This window comes from Haemorhous mexicanus, chromosome 19 (assembly GCF_027477595.1).
Source record: "Haemorhous mexicanus isolate bHaeMex1 chromosome 19, bHaeMex1.pri, whole genome shotgun sequence".
NCBI lineage: Eukaryota > Metazoa > Chordata > Aves > Passeriformes > Fringillidae > Haemorhous > Haemorhous mexicanus.
This window is the reverse complement of record NC_082359.1, coordinates 6,697,697-6,711,923: the sequence shown is the minus strand read 5'-3', so window position 1 is coordinate 6,711,923 and position 14,227 is coordinate 6,697,697. Positions and strand designations below refer to the sequence as shown.

At 44.7% G+C, this 14,227-nt stretch overlaps 1 protein-coding gene across 1 annotated transcript in view; it reads left to right on the top strand.

The window, feature by feature from the left end:
* The first annotated feature begins 10,966 nt into the window (after positions 1–10,966).
* Positions 10,967–14,227, top strand: part of GNB1L (G protein subunit beta 1 like) — a 43,414-nt gene continuing 40,153 nt past the window's right edge. The window contains exon 1 of the mRNA XM_059863905.1: positions 10,967–11,102. The gene's annotated coding sequence lies outside the window, so the exon portion shown is untranslated. The remainder of the gene's footprint in view (positions 11,103–14,227) is intronic.

Sequence of the window (14,227 nt, the reverse complement as noted above, 5' to 3'; positions counted from 1 at the left end):
CGATGTCCATTTCTCTGCAGGCTGCCTCGGGTACTGGGCTAGGCTTGGCATGCAGACACAATTAGAAATAGAGGCGAGACTGCACGGAGCAAAGTGTCCAAGTGCTGAGTGAGTGCCCAATGGGCCGTAGCAAAATGCACAACCAAGTCAAAGAAAAATGGAAAATATTCCATAAAATTCATCTTTGCATCCCTTTTTCCTCTCTTGATATATGGCCCCTTATTCACAGCTGCCCGGGCCCCGGCCTGCGTGTAAATATGTCAGTGCAGCAATGAGACGGAACACGGGCGCAGGAGCGCCGGCGGCTGCTCCCAGATAAAACACTGAGCTGGAGCCCTGCAGTTTATTGTAAATAAAGATCAAGGCAGAGCAGCAACATTTCTGTTCAGCTCCAGCCTGCCAAGGTTGCTAGTCCAGCTCCTTTCACAACTACCACACGTCCACATGGATTTCCCCTTCCAGAAAGGGACATGTTCCTCTTCTCACAGCTCTGTCGCCTTTGCAAGCTCCCCGATACTTTCCCTGGGTGGCTTTACAGTGACCTGGGAGCACTGGTGGCAGATGGGACAAGGGGTGGGCATGGAGGGGAACTTCTAACTGTTCTGCTCCATAGTGCTGTACCTGAACAGTCCCTTTGTGAGCCTGGGACACATAAATGCTTTGTTTGGCTCTCCTCAGCAGAGGGCACTGGATCCTGTAAATGGGAATTGATGCTGGGAAACACGAGGGTCTGATCACTTTTGCAGATGGACTGATTTTTTTCCTTCAGGATACTGGTGGTGTGGAAGAGAAGTCTGCAGCTCTGTCTGCTGCATGCTGATTGACTGAGACAACCATGGCATGTGTTAGCAGATGATAAACTTGTCCTTTACATATATTTTTTATTTTAATTAGGAGGAATCTACAAAAATTATCTGGAAATCAGGTTGGCTAAAGTACCAGCCATCTGGCATCCTTCTGAAAAGTAGCACCAGCCAGCTGACACAATGGAGGGAGATGCAAACACCTACAAACTAGAGCCTGAACAGCCAGGCTGGGGTGAATTGTTCAGGCTTGTTGCTGCAGCCCACAGAAAAAATACAGCAATGGTCTGAGGATAGCTGCCTGGATCAGGGAGTTTAGCTTTCTTTGTAGCCCTTGAACCCAAGTGCTCACAATTTCAATATAAACTTATCATTTGTTCAGTGGATTCATCTTGTTCTCAGCAATACCCACAAGCAATGCACTGTCAATCCACTCCACTCTCCCTCTTTCATCACAGCCCTTTGCTGTGTGCTGGGATCTGAATTTTCCTCCCTCATGGTTCTGATGAGCTGTAAGCCAGAGGCACTAACAAAAAAAATTAGGAATGTTTTTTTAAATTATTTTTTAAGTTTAGATGGATCTCTCGCATGTATGTTGTAACATAACTCTTTTAATAATAGAAGTTTAAATGCTAATAAAGAACATATATCTAAAAAACTTGCTAGGTCTTCATCTGGCACTACTCTAGTATGTTGAAGATTTGGCAAAATTTACTCATAAAATCAAGAATAAGAATTCATTCTCCACACTGACAGCTACTGACCTAAGTACTTGAGCTGACCTAGGATGCTTCATATTAGATGACAGCTCCAAATGCAAGAAAATGGAATACTACCACAATATATGCTTTAGTTCTGCTGAAGAAAACTACAAGGCCATGCTGTCTCCCAAAAGCAGCTAGTAGTTATTCAGGGTTTTATACTTCTATAGCAGCACATTTTACCACACCCCAGCATTTGCCAGATCCAAGCTAGAGGTTAAATGTGCTGGAAAATGTGGCAGAAACTTCCAGCATTAGTTGATTCTTGAGCTTATTAGGACTCAGGCATGCCTTGCAGAGCAGCAAGATCAGTTTCAGAGCTGGGAGAGAGGAGCAGCTTTTCTTTCACACACCCTCTCTCCACAAGTCTGAGCCTCTGCCTTTGCCTTGGCAATCCAACATATGGTTCAAGGGCTGCCCATGGCCTGTGGTGCTGTGCCACTGTTCCCATTTAGATCAGATAAAAGGCATGATTGCTAAGGGTTGTAGGTTTGATCTTTTTTATTAAATAGGTCAGCAGGCCCTCACAGTTGGCAGCCATCTCCAGTGCCAGAGCTGTGTGATGAAAGGCCATATCATGGCAGGCTCCAGTGTATCTTTTTATCTGTCCTGCCTGGTACAGCATGTTCCAGGTGGAGACTGGCAGGTGCTGGTGCTAAACCCTGCCCTACTGCTGTTCCCTGGTGACAACAGCACTATCCCATGTTCAGACCCCAGCTCCCTCTGACTGCCATGGAAACTGTTGCTCCCATCACAGTGCTTTAAAACATTGCAACTTTCTGACCCAGGCACGTTATTCTGGGAAGGGAGAAGCGCCTTTGCAAACAGATGTGTTCTTGAAGTGCTTCCTGTAGTCTTCATTAAGCCATTAAACCAAGTCTACATTTGCAACTTCACTTTCCACTGCAGAAGCCTGAATCCTGTACCTTCATTTTTGGTACTGTACATCATTATTCCTTAACAGCACTCAGTGGAGAAGTAGGTAAATTATAAACTTGGCTGTAAGTTTTGTTCAGTAGCAATTTCCTTTAGCAGTTTTAAGTGTGATTTTTTTTATCAGTTCCTTGACAGGTTAATGGGGTACATGGACAGGAGACTTCTGCTTTATCCCCTGCAGCCCTGATAATTTGGGGTGTTGCCTGGCTCAGCTCCTAGATGTCAGAGAAAGGAATAACTTGCATTTCTCCCCAGTGATTTGTTGATGCTACTGGTGGATTACTGATGTGATTCACTCCAGAAGGTACTGCTGAGTGCCCCCAGGTATCTGATCTGCCAAGCAAAGCTGGTAGCATCAGGTCCATGAGAATTCCCTCTCCTGAGGAGAGGCCAGTGTCAGCCCCGGGACCTGACATCGAACAGTGCAGAGTTTTGTTAGAAGCCAACTGAAAACGTGGTGCTGTTATTATCTGACACCAGCTGAAACAAAAGCCAAACCTTGATGAATGTCTGATCCTAAAAGTAAACAGTTTGATTTTTTTTTTTTCCTTTGCAAGTCAGGGGCCCTCTAGGGTTTTATCTGATTTTGGCAATCTCCTGCACATTTTGGGGCCTGGAGCATGGTTTTAATTGTTACATCACAAAAGTTGCCAAATAATGTTGGATGCTTCTTAAAAACTCTCTCAATTTTATGGAACTTCTCAACGGCTTGACTAATACAATAATTACTGGAACTCGGCTATGTTGCCTAGTGGCAAATGGAATTTTTTCATAATGATCCTGTCTGTCGTTAATAGCAGGATTTGTTCTTTCTCTCAGTGGGAGAGAGGCCAGAAAGCCATGGTATCTGTCTTTTTTAATGACAGCCAACAGCAAACGGATAAAATAATCAATTATATCCACAGATAGGTAGATAAAGTATAATTTATCATGTCAAAAACAAAAATGTTTTTAATTGGGTTGTTAATCATTTTGTAATTTTAACTAAAGAAATGGGGACTCTGCTTTGTGCTCAGACATCACTAATATTTCATACATTTGCTGATCTTATTATAGCTCTAATAATAGTGTTTACCACTAAGTGCCAAAATATAAAATACGATTTCTAGTCTCATTAGCTGGAGTCTTTGCAGTTAGAAAAAGATGCCCTTCCCTTTTATTTTTCTTCCTCTAGAAAGATCCAGGAGATAAAAAAGGGGGACCAGAGTACTAATCAGCTGTAACAGTTTCTAAAATATGCTAATCTTTTATTTTGATTAGAAGTACCCATATTTCAACCACCATGTTGAAATGAACATGGGTACAGAAGTACCCATGTTCAACCAACATATTTCAACCCAACATGTTACAGAAATGTGTTGGGGTTTTTTGGTTTTTTTTTTCCCAGCAAAGCATATAAAGAGATTAATATAACACAGCAAAAATTGGAAGCTTGGAGTTTTGATTTCTAGCCACACCTGTGTTGTCTTGTGGGAAGCTGGGCAGATAATTTAATCCCTCCTAACTTGTTCTTCATGTCTGTAATGTAGGTATTAGATAGCTGCATCATCTGTCTGCTGTACAGTATGTAGGTGTTGTAAGATACATGAAAATTTGTAATAAAGATGGCAAACATCTGGCTGGCTGCAACAGCAGCCTCTCTGATAGGAACCTCTTTGAGGAAGGAAATGGGAAGTTTATGGCTGGACCTAAATCTTCCCCATATTATACCTGAAAATGTCATCTTAATGCTGCCTGATTTCAGGATCAGTGAGGAATCATCTAGCAGAAAAATCTCTCAGCACTGGGTACTTTGGCTGTCTACTCTTGTTATCATTCCTGTATGCTATGAGCAGATGCCCTGTGTGGGACCAGATCTGTATTTTACCCATAAATTCAATTTTAAAAAAATACTAGCCATCTAAGAAAAGAAATGTGACTCTTAACCATCCTTTTGCCTCAAATGCACTGAAATTACTTCCCTGCTTCAGAAGCGTTTCACAGAAGAAAATTAATCTCCATTCCTCTAAACTTGGTTTCCTCCTGAACAGCTCTACTTTCCTTAAATCCAGATCCAGCCTCTAGAGTACTTGCCTGGGAGCAGAGCATGTGCTTTGGGTAGTTTGGCAAGAGCAGATTTCACTTTCAGTGTTATGGTGAATGTTTTTGGCTATGAGTTTAAATTTATGTTCATAGCATCTCCCAGTGATGTGTGTAACACAGAGTAGGGCAGAACTGCTCTTCCTGTAACTGGATCTATCTTGGATGTGGGGCAAATTTAGTGGATAGAGTGGGTTTTTTACAGACCTAATGGCAGGATTGAGGCTGTATTATACTGAGAAGCAAGGAGGAGAAGCTCTGGTGCTGGCTTGCCCAAGCATAAATAAATTGGAGGTACATGAACATTCAAAAAGTTCCCAGAGAGTCACATTCCACAACTTAAGGGGCCTGGTGCCTTCACCTGTGCCAATTTTATGTGACTCTTAACTCTGGTCTTAAATAAAAATGAGACTTGCTCTAATGACATCAACAGCCTTCAGTGAAGAAAATATGCTGCTACTTTGATACAGATCCCCTTATAAGGAGGACACTGTAGACAGCCTAAGCTCCTTTTCCCATCTGGTAGGTGAATGTTACGATTCCCTGCTCAGAACTGTGGCCTCAACAACAATTCTCTGCTTTTAGCATTACATTAGATGATTTTATTAAGAATATGGTTATCTGCTGCCCTTGCTTTTGCCACTTTATTTTACTGTCCCTCTCCATTACATGAAAGGATGGAAAAGGGGGATGTGAGTTGGCTGGGGGAGGGGAGACAATAGCATGAGCAGGGGGTTAAATGAACCAGCTGTTATGTGTGAAGTATCTGCTTTCTAATTGCTTCTGTTGGAATTCAGGGGAAAAAGGCACTGGCTTCACTTAATTAATAAGGCAGGACTCACATAAACTCCAGCTGTGAGCACAGGACTGGTCTTTAAAGGATAAGCTCAGGAGGTGGGGCAGAGAGTTTGATTTCCTTGCACTAAATCCCATCACATGCTGCTGGTTCTGTGTGTGTCCACTTAAGCCTTTGGTTGGCCTGTCTGGACCAGACATGAGGGATCTGTTGCTGTCCACGTGCCTCACCCCAAGAAAAATGATCTCTCCTCAGAAATCAAAGGTATGAGGCTACATTTCAAGCTAGGGTGAAACTGCTGTGTTTTCACTTGAGTTTGGAAACCCTAAAAAGTGGGGATGTTTGGATCAAAGGTTTTTTTCAGGCTTAACAGAAGCTTGGGCTTTTGCAGCTGGATGCCGATACAGGTTTGCCATTTGGTTCTCTTTTCTGTCTAGTTCCAGAGGGTTAGGACTTGGCATCCAGTCAACATCTCTCTCATCTGAGCCCTGCCTCAGAAGCTTTGCTGGAAGAGTAGCACTGATGGGGAGGTTGTGCAGCTGATGCCTCCAGACCATGTCCAAAGGCCATTTTACAGTGATCTCTTTGAGGAGAACAATGCCCAGTTCATTTCCTTTTTTTTTTTTTCTGAGAGGGGCTCAAAAATATCAGGACTTTTTCTGAGTTATGGACAGTGCCCCTAAAACCCACATGAAAGTGCAAATGCCACAGTGTTTCCTCATTTGATCCTGCTCCAAGTCTTGCTGCCACAGGACATCCCCCACCACCAGTGCAAGATCCTTCTAGTCAGAGAACAGCTGGGGGGCTGTGCTGAGACAAAAGTCTTCTCCCACTTCCCATGGGATGGCATTTCTGGATTTCAAAGCTTGTTGTTTAAGTGTGTTATGTTAGGGAACAGTGGAATGAGAAAAAAAGGTGGAGGGGATACTCCTATGTGGTTAATAGCCTGCTTTTCCTCACTGACTGTGGAGGGAAATGAGCTTCCTGCTTAAGGTGAGATGTCATTTTCTGGATGGAAACCTTTGTGTCCCAGCTGGCCTGCTCCTTTTGGTGCCACTGCTCAGGGCGGGTCTCTTCCAGTGTGACTGCTCTCCCTTCCAGGCCCTCTCCTTTCCTGGCAACTTGTTCCTGCCTTGCACCAGCAGCTCAGATGAGTGCTGGGGTCAGCACAAGGGAGGGGACATCACCATGTGGCTGCAAATGGATTGGGAAAGGAGGAGTGCTCCTTGTCACAGAGAGCCCAGCTCTTTGTTCTCACTGTACCCTTCCACACACACCTCAAGGCTCAAGCATGCAGGAGGATTTTGGCATTTCACTGCTGCAGATTTCAGTGACAGCTCAGCCTGGTGTAGGACCAAACTCAGAGACACATCAATAGCCCCAGTCCACTGGGCTGGCTGTGCTGAGCCGGACTTTCCACCAAAGAGAAACAATCCTTGGGTGTTACAGCAGGTTTCAAAGCAAGCCAGGTGGGGCCTCGCTTGGCAAAGATCTATAAACAGCAGCTCTTTGTCTCCTCTGTTTCTCTTCACCCTGAACGTGTTGCTGTTTTCAGAGGTTGGTTTCAAAGTGCTTATTCACAGCCACCAGCCGTATTGTTTTATCTGAGGAGATTAGGGCTGAGAATGTTGTGGTTTTGTAGTGAAAAGACTCCATTGGAAATAGCAGCATATTTGACATGAGACTGTTATTTATGCTCAAATAACCATCTTGTTTAAAGATGAGAAGTCTTTTATTTTTTTCCTTTTCAAGTTTAGATCAATCATGTATGAAGACCAACTCCCACTCAGCCTCCCCTGGCCCCTGGTACTTTCATTTCATTCTTCTTCTGCTCATTATTTCATGATTTTGTCCTTGACTGGAACATTTCTCTCTTGCTCTTCCTTACATGCACCATTAAAGAAGGAAAGAACTTACATTTAAAGCTCAATACTTGTGTAGCTCTTAAGCCATAAATAATGCTTTCTACAGATTCTAAGATTATTAAATCCTTTCAGTTAGCCTCCCTCTTATTTTACAGCTCATCTGATTAGAGGGAACATACTCTTGTTAAACTTGATTTAACTATTTCTGTTTTGCTTTTGCAAGCAGACATGAGAAAACAGGACCTGGCTGTATGCTCTGCTGATCAGAACACTTGGAACATAGGAATGCAAAAAAAAAAAAAAAGCTTGCAGCAAGAGAACTCATTGTTGGTACGGCAAAAACCTCCAGAGAAGCCCTGCAATTCTTGAGATCTAGTTAACTTTCTAAATACAAGCAAGTCTACAAGTGAAGCTAAAATCTGTTTATCTGGGTAGATAAATACAGTCAAGCTACCCTTTTGTGTAAAGGGCTGACAGGCACAAAATCTGTGGGAATACTTTAGTGTGAGGAGATAGTTATGCTCAGGTAGGGACCGATTTAGGGCAGCTGTAGGAACTGAACCACTGGGCACTGTGCTTTGCCTCCCCATCTCTGGCTTCTGTTGAGGCCAGCTCAGGCTTTGCTAAGCCAGGCATCAGCTTTTCCCTACAAATGCAGCCAAACCAGCTGCTGCAGTTTGCAGAGATCCTGATACTGCAGCAATGAGCTGCACTTCTGCTTGATGAAATCTGCTCAGCTCAGACAGTGCCTCAGGGGATGGCCAGGGAGTCAGGCCTTGCCCATGTTACAAACTACAGAACTGAGCACATAGAGCAGAAATAGCCCTACCAGAGACAAAGTGAGTGAAAAGTGCTGAAAAGCCTCACAGTAGACAACCTAAACAATGAAATTAGTTCCTCCAGTTAGTCCATCAGTCCATCAGGTCATCATTGAGGCAAATGCCTCTGCCTTCTGGGCCAGACAGGCCAGTGTTTTAATGGTAGGCATAAATCTATTGCATTTTTCTCCTCGTGACCTAGCATATTCTGTCAGGTCAATGCATGCTCCAGAGGAGGAGTAGAATTTATGTGTACAATAAAACAATAGAGTTTCAGTGATATCAGCTGTTTGACAAATTTTAATACACATTTGCTATAAAACAGGCAGAAATTACCAGAATGTAATACCCAAATAAAATCCAGGATCCATTTGCACGACAGATCTTCAATTTACTCGCATTCATGTGAAAGAGACACATAAAAATGATATCCATGCTTAAAATCACTTAAAAGCAGTCTGAAAGACCCCACAGTTGCAAGTGATACCTCAGTACTTAGCTAATACTCATGTTTCGATGGCTTTGCCTTCATGATTCTTCCAGTGGTTTCTTTATGTTTTCTGGTATTTTGCCAAACACCTGTGAATCAATGCACAACAAATACTCCTGCCATTTAATTTAGCCTTGCACAGAAAGGCTATATTAGGCCTGATGCAGGCCTAATCCCAAACCTCTAAAGAGGTTTAAGGCACTCTGGTTTCACCTAATCCCGAAACCTAAACCAGAATCATTGAAAACCTCCATAACACCACAGGAATGGGCAAATAGTGAGTTTCCACTATGAATTTATTAAAAGGACACAGTGTATCTTTTGGATTTGAGACCTAAAGCTTTGCCTAAGGAGCTTGGACTGTCCACAATAAAAGTGTTTATTTTGAAGTTAGGAGGTTGAAAGGTTTATTTGACTAGAGGGCTGATTTTACCCCTCCCACCCAAAAAACAAAGAGGAGTGATCACCCAGAAGACTGGAAAATAGGAAAAGGGATGAACAAGTAACAAGGGAGGGGCAGCCCAACAAAACAGTCAAAGATGAAACCCAGGTTTCTCTTTAAGCTCAGTCATGTCCCCTTGTGAGAAAGAGCAAGAGCACAGCCCCTTATGCACAACTGAGCTCTTGGGATCTGAAGTTCCTCACAGCAAACTTGTAAGGAAAGAGTTATTTATGATATATTAAACACATTGCTGCTGTTCAAAATAGAGGATTTGCTCTTTTGAGATCTCTTACTGATAGCAGATAACATGTAAAAACATGCTGTAATGGAACTTTCAATTCCAAACTGCATCCAACTGTAGTAAATTTGATCTTGCATTAACTCATGTTAAATTAATTGGATTCTGTCACTCCTGAATTCTGGTAACCACCTTATCTTGCAGTACAACTCATTATCTTTGCGTTGTGAAAGGGGTATTTCATTTTCAAGGCAACTGTAGGGAATAGTAACTGTACCATAGTCTAATAATCATTTAACCCCTAACAAATTAAAGACCTGAAGTATACTGCACATGTGGTTCCATTATACATAGCAATTTATAGCAAAGATCTGCTGCTCTAAATCTCTTAATTCAAATCATTTCAGCAAAACATATTGGGAAATATGGGGCTGTACTTGTGCATTATACAATACAGAATGCATTTATCTGTGCTCGGGACATTCCTCCTAATGAGAGGCATAACCTCCTCAGTGTACTGTGTTTTCATAACCACCAAATGCCTTTTAAAGCCCTTTAGAGCAAGGATTTAGGAATCAGTGTTCCTACTGATGAGAAATTTGATATGGGTAGAAAAGCAAGCTCCAGATTTACCTTCCCAAACTCACAAGAAGTCTCCATGCCTTTGTCTGCATCAATAGAAGCGGAACATCATAGAACAGCACTCATTTAACAGCACTAGATTTAATTTAGCTTTGAAAGACTCTGGCTCCATAGGCAAAAATGGTAGGAAAACTGAAAAGCATGTTTTATGAGGTACCAAGCTTTCTAGCTGGAACTAGAGCAGGACAGCTTCCTGAAAAACTACATAAATGACACAGCTTTTAACTCCTAGACAGGTGACACAGGCAAATGATGGTTTATTTGCTTTCCTTGAGCAAGTCTTGGTGTGGCTGGAGAGTAACAGGGGCCTGTGAAAGGGGGATGAGTACATCTCTGTTCACACTGCTGTCATTGCACACATCTGCACTGCACTCCCCAACGTCCTGCTGGGGGTGCATGGGTACAGTAGCAGGGTACAATTCCAATCCCACAGCAGTTTTGTTCCAACAATACACACAGGGGTATTTAACTGTTGCCTTATTCAGTTCAGTTGTGACACCTAACCAATAACTTCCGTTGGGAACCATTTCAGGAGGCAACTTTTTTTCTCTAAGGAAGCTCTCCTGCAGGACCTGGGAAACTTTGTATGGCTATGTTGAACTGAAAGACCAGGGTCTTTATCCCGCAACAAATCCAAGTTCACAGTGGCTCCTGGAGGAGACAAATGACTTCAGGAACGCGCTAACCCCAAGCACAGCAGAGCACCTGATAAATGGATGCTGTGCAAGTAGAGAGCCCAGTGCGCACCCACTGATCCGCCTTCCCAACCAGCTGCGGGGAATCGCCCGAGTCACACACGGACTGGTGGCAGCGACAGCCCGGCACCACCGCCCGGCCCAGCCCTTCTCGGCTGCTTCAGAGCCCCTGGCGGGCTCCCGGGGAAGGCCGAATTCTTCCGGTTACGGAGCGTGAGGAAGCGGACAGGCCCCAAGACCCTCGCAGGACCCTCGGAGCGGGGCTGCTCCGCGGGGGCTGCGCTGCCTGCCGGTGCCGCCGCCGATGCTGCGGGTTGCCGTGAGCGGGAGCCCCTGACGGAGCCCCCCGAGCAGACCCGCGCCCGGTCCCGGCCCCCCGAAACCAGCGCCCACCGGGACCGACAGCGCGTGCGCGCCTCCCGCCGGCCCGTGACGTCACGCGCGGGGCTCGGCATTCCTCCGTATTCGCCTGGTTCCCGCGGGGATCGTCGAATAATCGCTGCTACGCACCCGCCCCTCCGGGCGGAAGAGTTCTCGGTGAGCGGGGGAAGGGAGGACGGGGGAACCCCGCGCTCGGCCGCGGGGGTGCGGCGGGGTCGGATCAGGCTAGGAAGGCTCCGTTGTCAGCGGCGCGGCGCCGCCTCACGGGCCGGAGGAGGCGAGGGTGCTGTGCGCACGCGTAGGGCGTCGCCAGGGCAACGGCGCCCTGGAGGCTCGACAGCCGCGTGCGGGGCGCGCGACGGAGGCAACGTCACCCGCCGCTCGCGGCGCGCGGCACCTGAGGGCCCCTCAGAGCCACTCATGGCCCTTCAGAGACACTTATGGCCCCGGACGGCACCTCAGAGCCACTCACGGCCCCTCAGAGCTACTTATGGCCCCGCACGGCCCCTCAGAGCCACTCATGGCCCTTCAGAGACACTTATGGCCCCGCACGGCCCCTCAGAGCCACTCATAGCCCCTGAGAACCACTCACGGCTCCAGGTCCCCTCATGGCCCCAAAGCCCCTCACGGCCTCTCAGAGCTCTGCACGGAGCTTCAGAGTCCTGCGCGGCCCCGCATACCCACTCATGGCCTCACGGAGCCGCTCACTGCCCCTCAGAGCCTTGCAGGGCCCTGCAGAGCCCCACACAGCCCCACTTCAGCAGGGGTGGGAAGAAGCTCAAGCCAGCACCGTGAGGGAGGTGTCACATCTGTAGCTGACGTGAGGCGTCTGCTCGAAAAAGTGATATTTGATTACGGTCTGCATCTTCTTGATGCTCTGCAGCAGTTTGCCTGACAGTCCTCTGGCCAGGAGCTCCTCTGGCAGCGGTGATACAGTGTGTGTGCCTTGAGTTCAGGATACACCCCATCAGACATCAATATCAGCGATAATGGAGCTCACAGTTCTAGTCTACTGAATTTTACAACTCCCCATAATAATCCCAGTAGTTTTATGACCAACAGAAATAGGTGTTTTTTAGTTATTTAAGCGACACTACACTGCTTGAGCAGACGGAGGTAAGGCAGGAGCAGCATTGGCTCAGTACTGAACGCGGTTCATCGAAGTAAGGCACAGCCTCAGGTGGGTCTCTCCCCACTATTTGCAAAAGAGTAGTGGCAGTCCTCAGGAACACCTAAAAGTGCTTTAGTACCTTTCAGCTAGAAGAATTTACAACAGAAAATATATTATTGTCAAGTGCAGTATGGTAATATGAAAAACAATGTTGTATTTATCAGCTGGCCGGACTTCAGGCTCTGTTGGGCCGGGTCTGGGCTCGGAGCTGGCTCTGCCGGCTCGCTCGCTGTCGCCCTCTGGCGGCAGCGCGGGCCCTCGGCGGGGCAGCGCCCGTCACCGGCGCGGGCCGGGCGGCCGCGTTGTGCCGAGCGTGTCCCGGCACTGACCTCCGGCATGGGCGTTCTTTTGCTGTGTTTTTCTCCTCAGTAGTGCTGGTTGTTTAAAATAGCGAAACTGCCTGGTACAACTCCTTTAAATGCCAGTTTAGAGTAGGAAACAATCCCGGTTCCAGATTCAGCACCTTCATTTTGTAATGAAAAAGGTAAAAAGCAAGCATGGTGTGTGCTCTGGAAAGAACAGATCACACGAGATGGAAATATGTGTGTAACTTTTTCCTCTGGGAATTGTTTTGAGGAGCATTTTGCCACACTTTTTAGCACATTCTCTTTCATCCTTTTGAAGCTCCTTCCAGTAACCCCCAAGTTTAGCAGCATTTCTGTGAAGCTTTTAGAAAGGGCTCCGTGACTGGGAAATGTCATGAAAAATGTGTCCCTAAGTGACAGGAGGTCACAAGGAATCCTTCAAATTTTTATTTGTAACTAAGTTGCTAGATTTTTTAAAAGCTACTGGAGCAACTTCTTGTTTTTTAATGAATCCTAATAATGTTTCCATTGATTTACAGGTAAACTAGTTTTTTCTTGTTTTAAAAATACCCTGCGATCAGCAAGTCTAACTCTGTTTATTCTGGCTTGGGTGTGTGATTATCAGTTATTAAGATTCTGCAGATGGAAATTATGTTGGTGCATGCACTGGAATAGATGCCTGTTTCTAATATCAGATAGATTGTCTGATTTTGGTTAATTGCTGTAGAGACTTATTTTTAAGCACTGGAATTACAATGTTGGAATTGTAAGGTATTTGGGAAGCAGATCTGTTGACTAAGTACGTTTACGCCTTTTCTGAGCATTTTAGAATACTGTGAGTTTCTTTTTGCAAAGAACTGCTGAATTACTGACCCATAGATGTTATTACATTCTAAAGAGACACATTTTTTTGGCTCTCTACCACAAAGTACATCAGGTTGTATTATGCATTGTGTTTGTATAGGTCTTATTTTTAATTTGAGTACTATTTCTCTACAAGCTCAGCCATAACAATGTACTGTTTCATTGGATCAGTAGTAACTGTAAACCAGTCATTGCTAATTAGCTCAGATGGGAAAATTAACCCTGAAGATTCTGATTTTTTAAAATTATATTCTATGAAGCACTGTCTTCATTGGGAAAAAATAGCTACTATAACTGCTCTTCTGTAATAAATTGTCTTGTTGCAGCTGGATTATAGATGCGTGCTAGTGCTATTTCTGGCTTTATGAAGACAAACTTGATTAAAAAAAGGGTTGAACTTTGCTTTTTGGACACCCTTTTCAAGTTGTAGTGCTGATACTTCTGTACAAAACTGGAATCTCAACACAGTATTACATGTTTGTTGTGTTTGTATGTTTTTATGAAGGAAAAAGGTAAGTCTAGTGGCAATAATAGTGTTTTCCTCCCCAATATATCTGTGTGGATGCCTTTATGCTCTCTTTGTAAGAATGCAGTTTGACTGCACTAAAATATACTTGGTAGTACAAATGAAGGATTTCAAATTAGTAATAGGTTGAAAACTCTTCAGCTGCTGGAGTTTTAGTTTCCAAATTACTGTTCTCTGTGGAGCAGTGTAAGTGATCACAAAACAATGAGAATGAAACAAATCTTCCATAAAAACCTGCACAATTTTTTGCCCAAGCAAGCCAGCTTCCTTTTGAGCTCTGTGCTGGCACAGTCATATCATTAAAAGTGCTTTTTTTTTTAAATTTTCATTAGCAATAAAATAATTTCACAACTGTAATGAATGCACTTCCTATGGTACATTTTAATTATATGCAGCTAATGCTCGTCATTTCAAA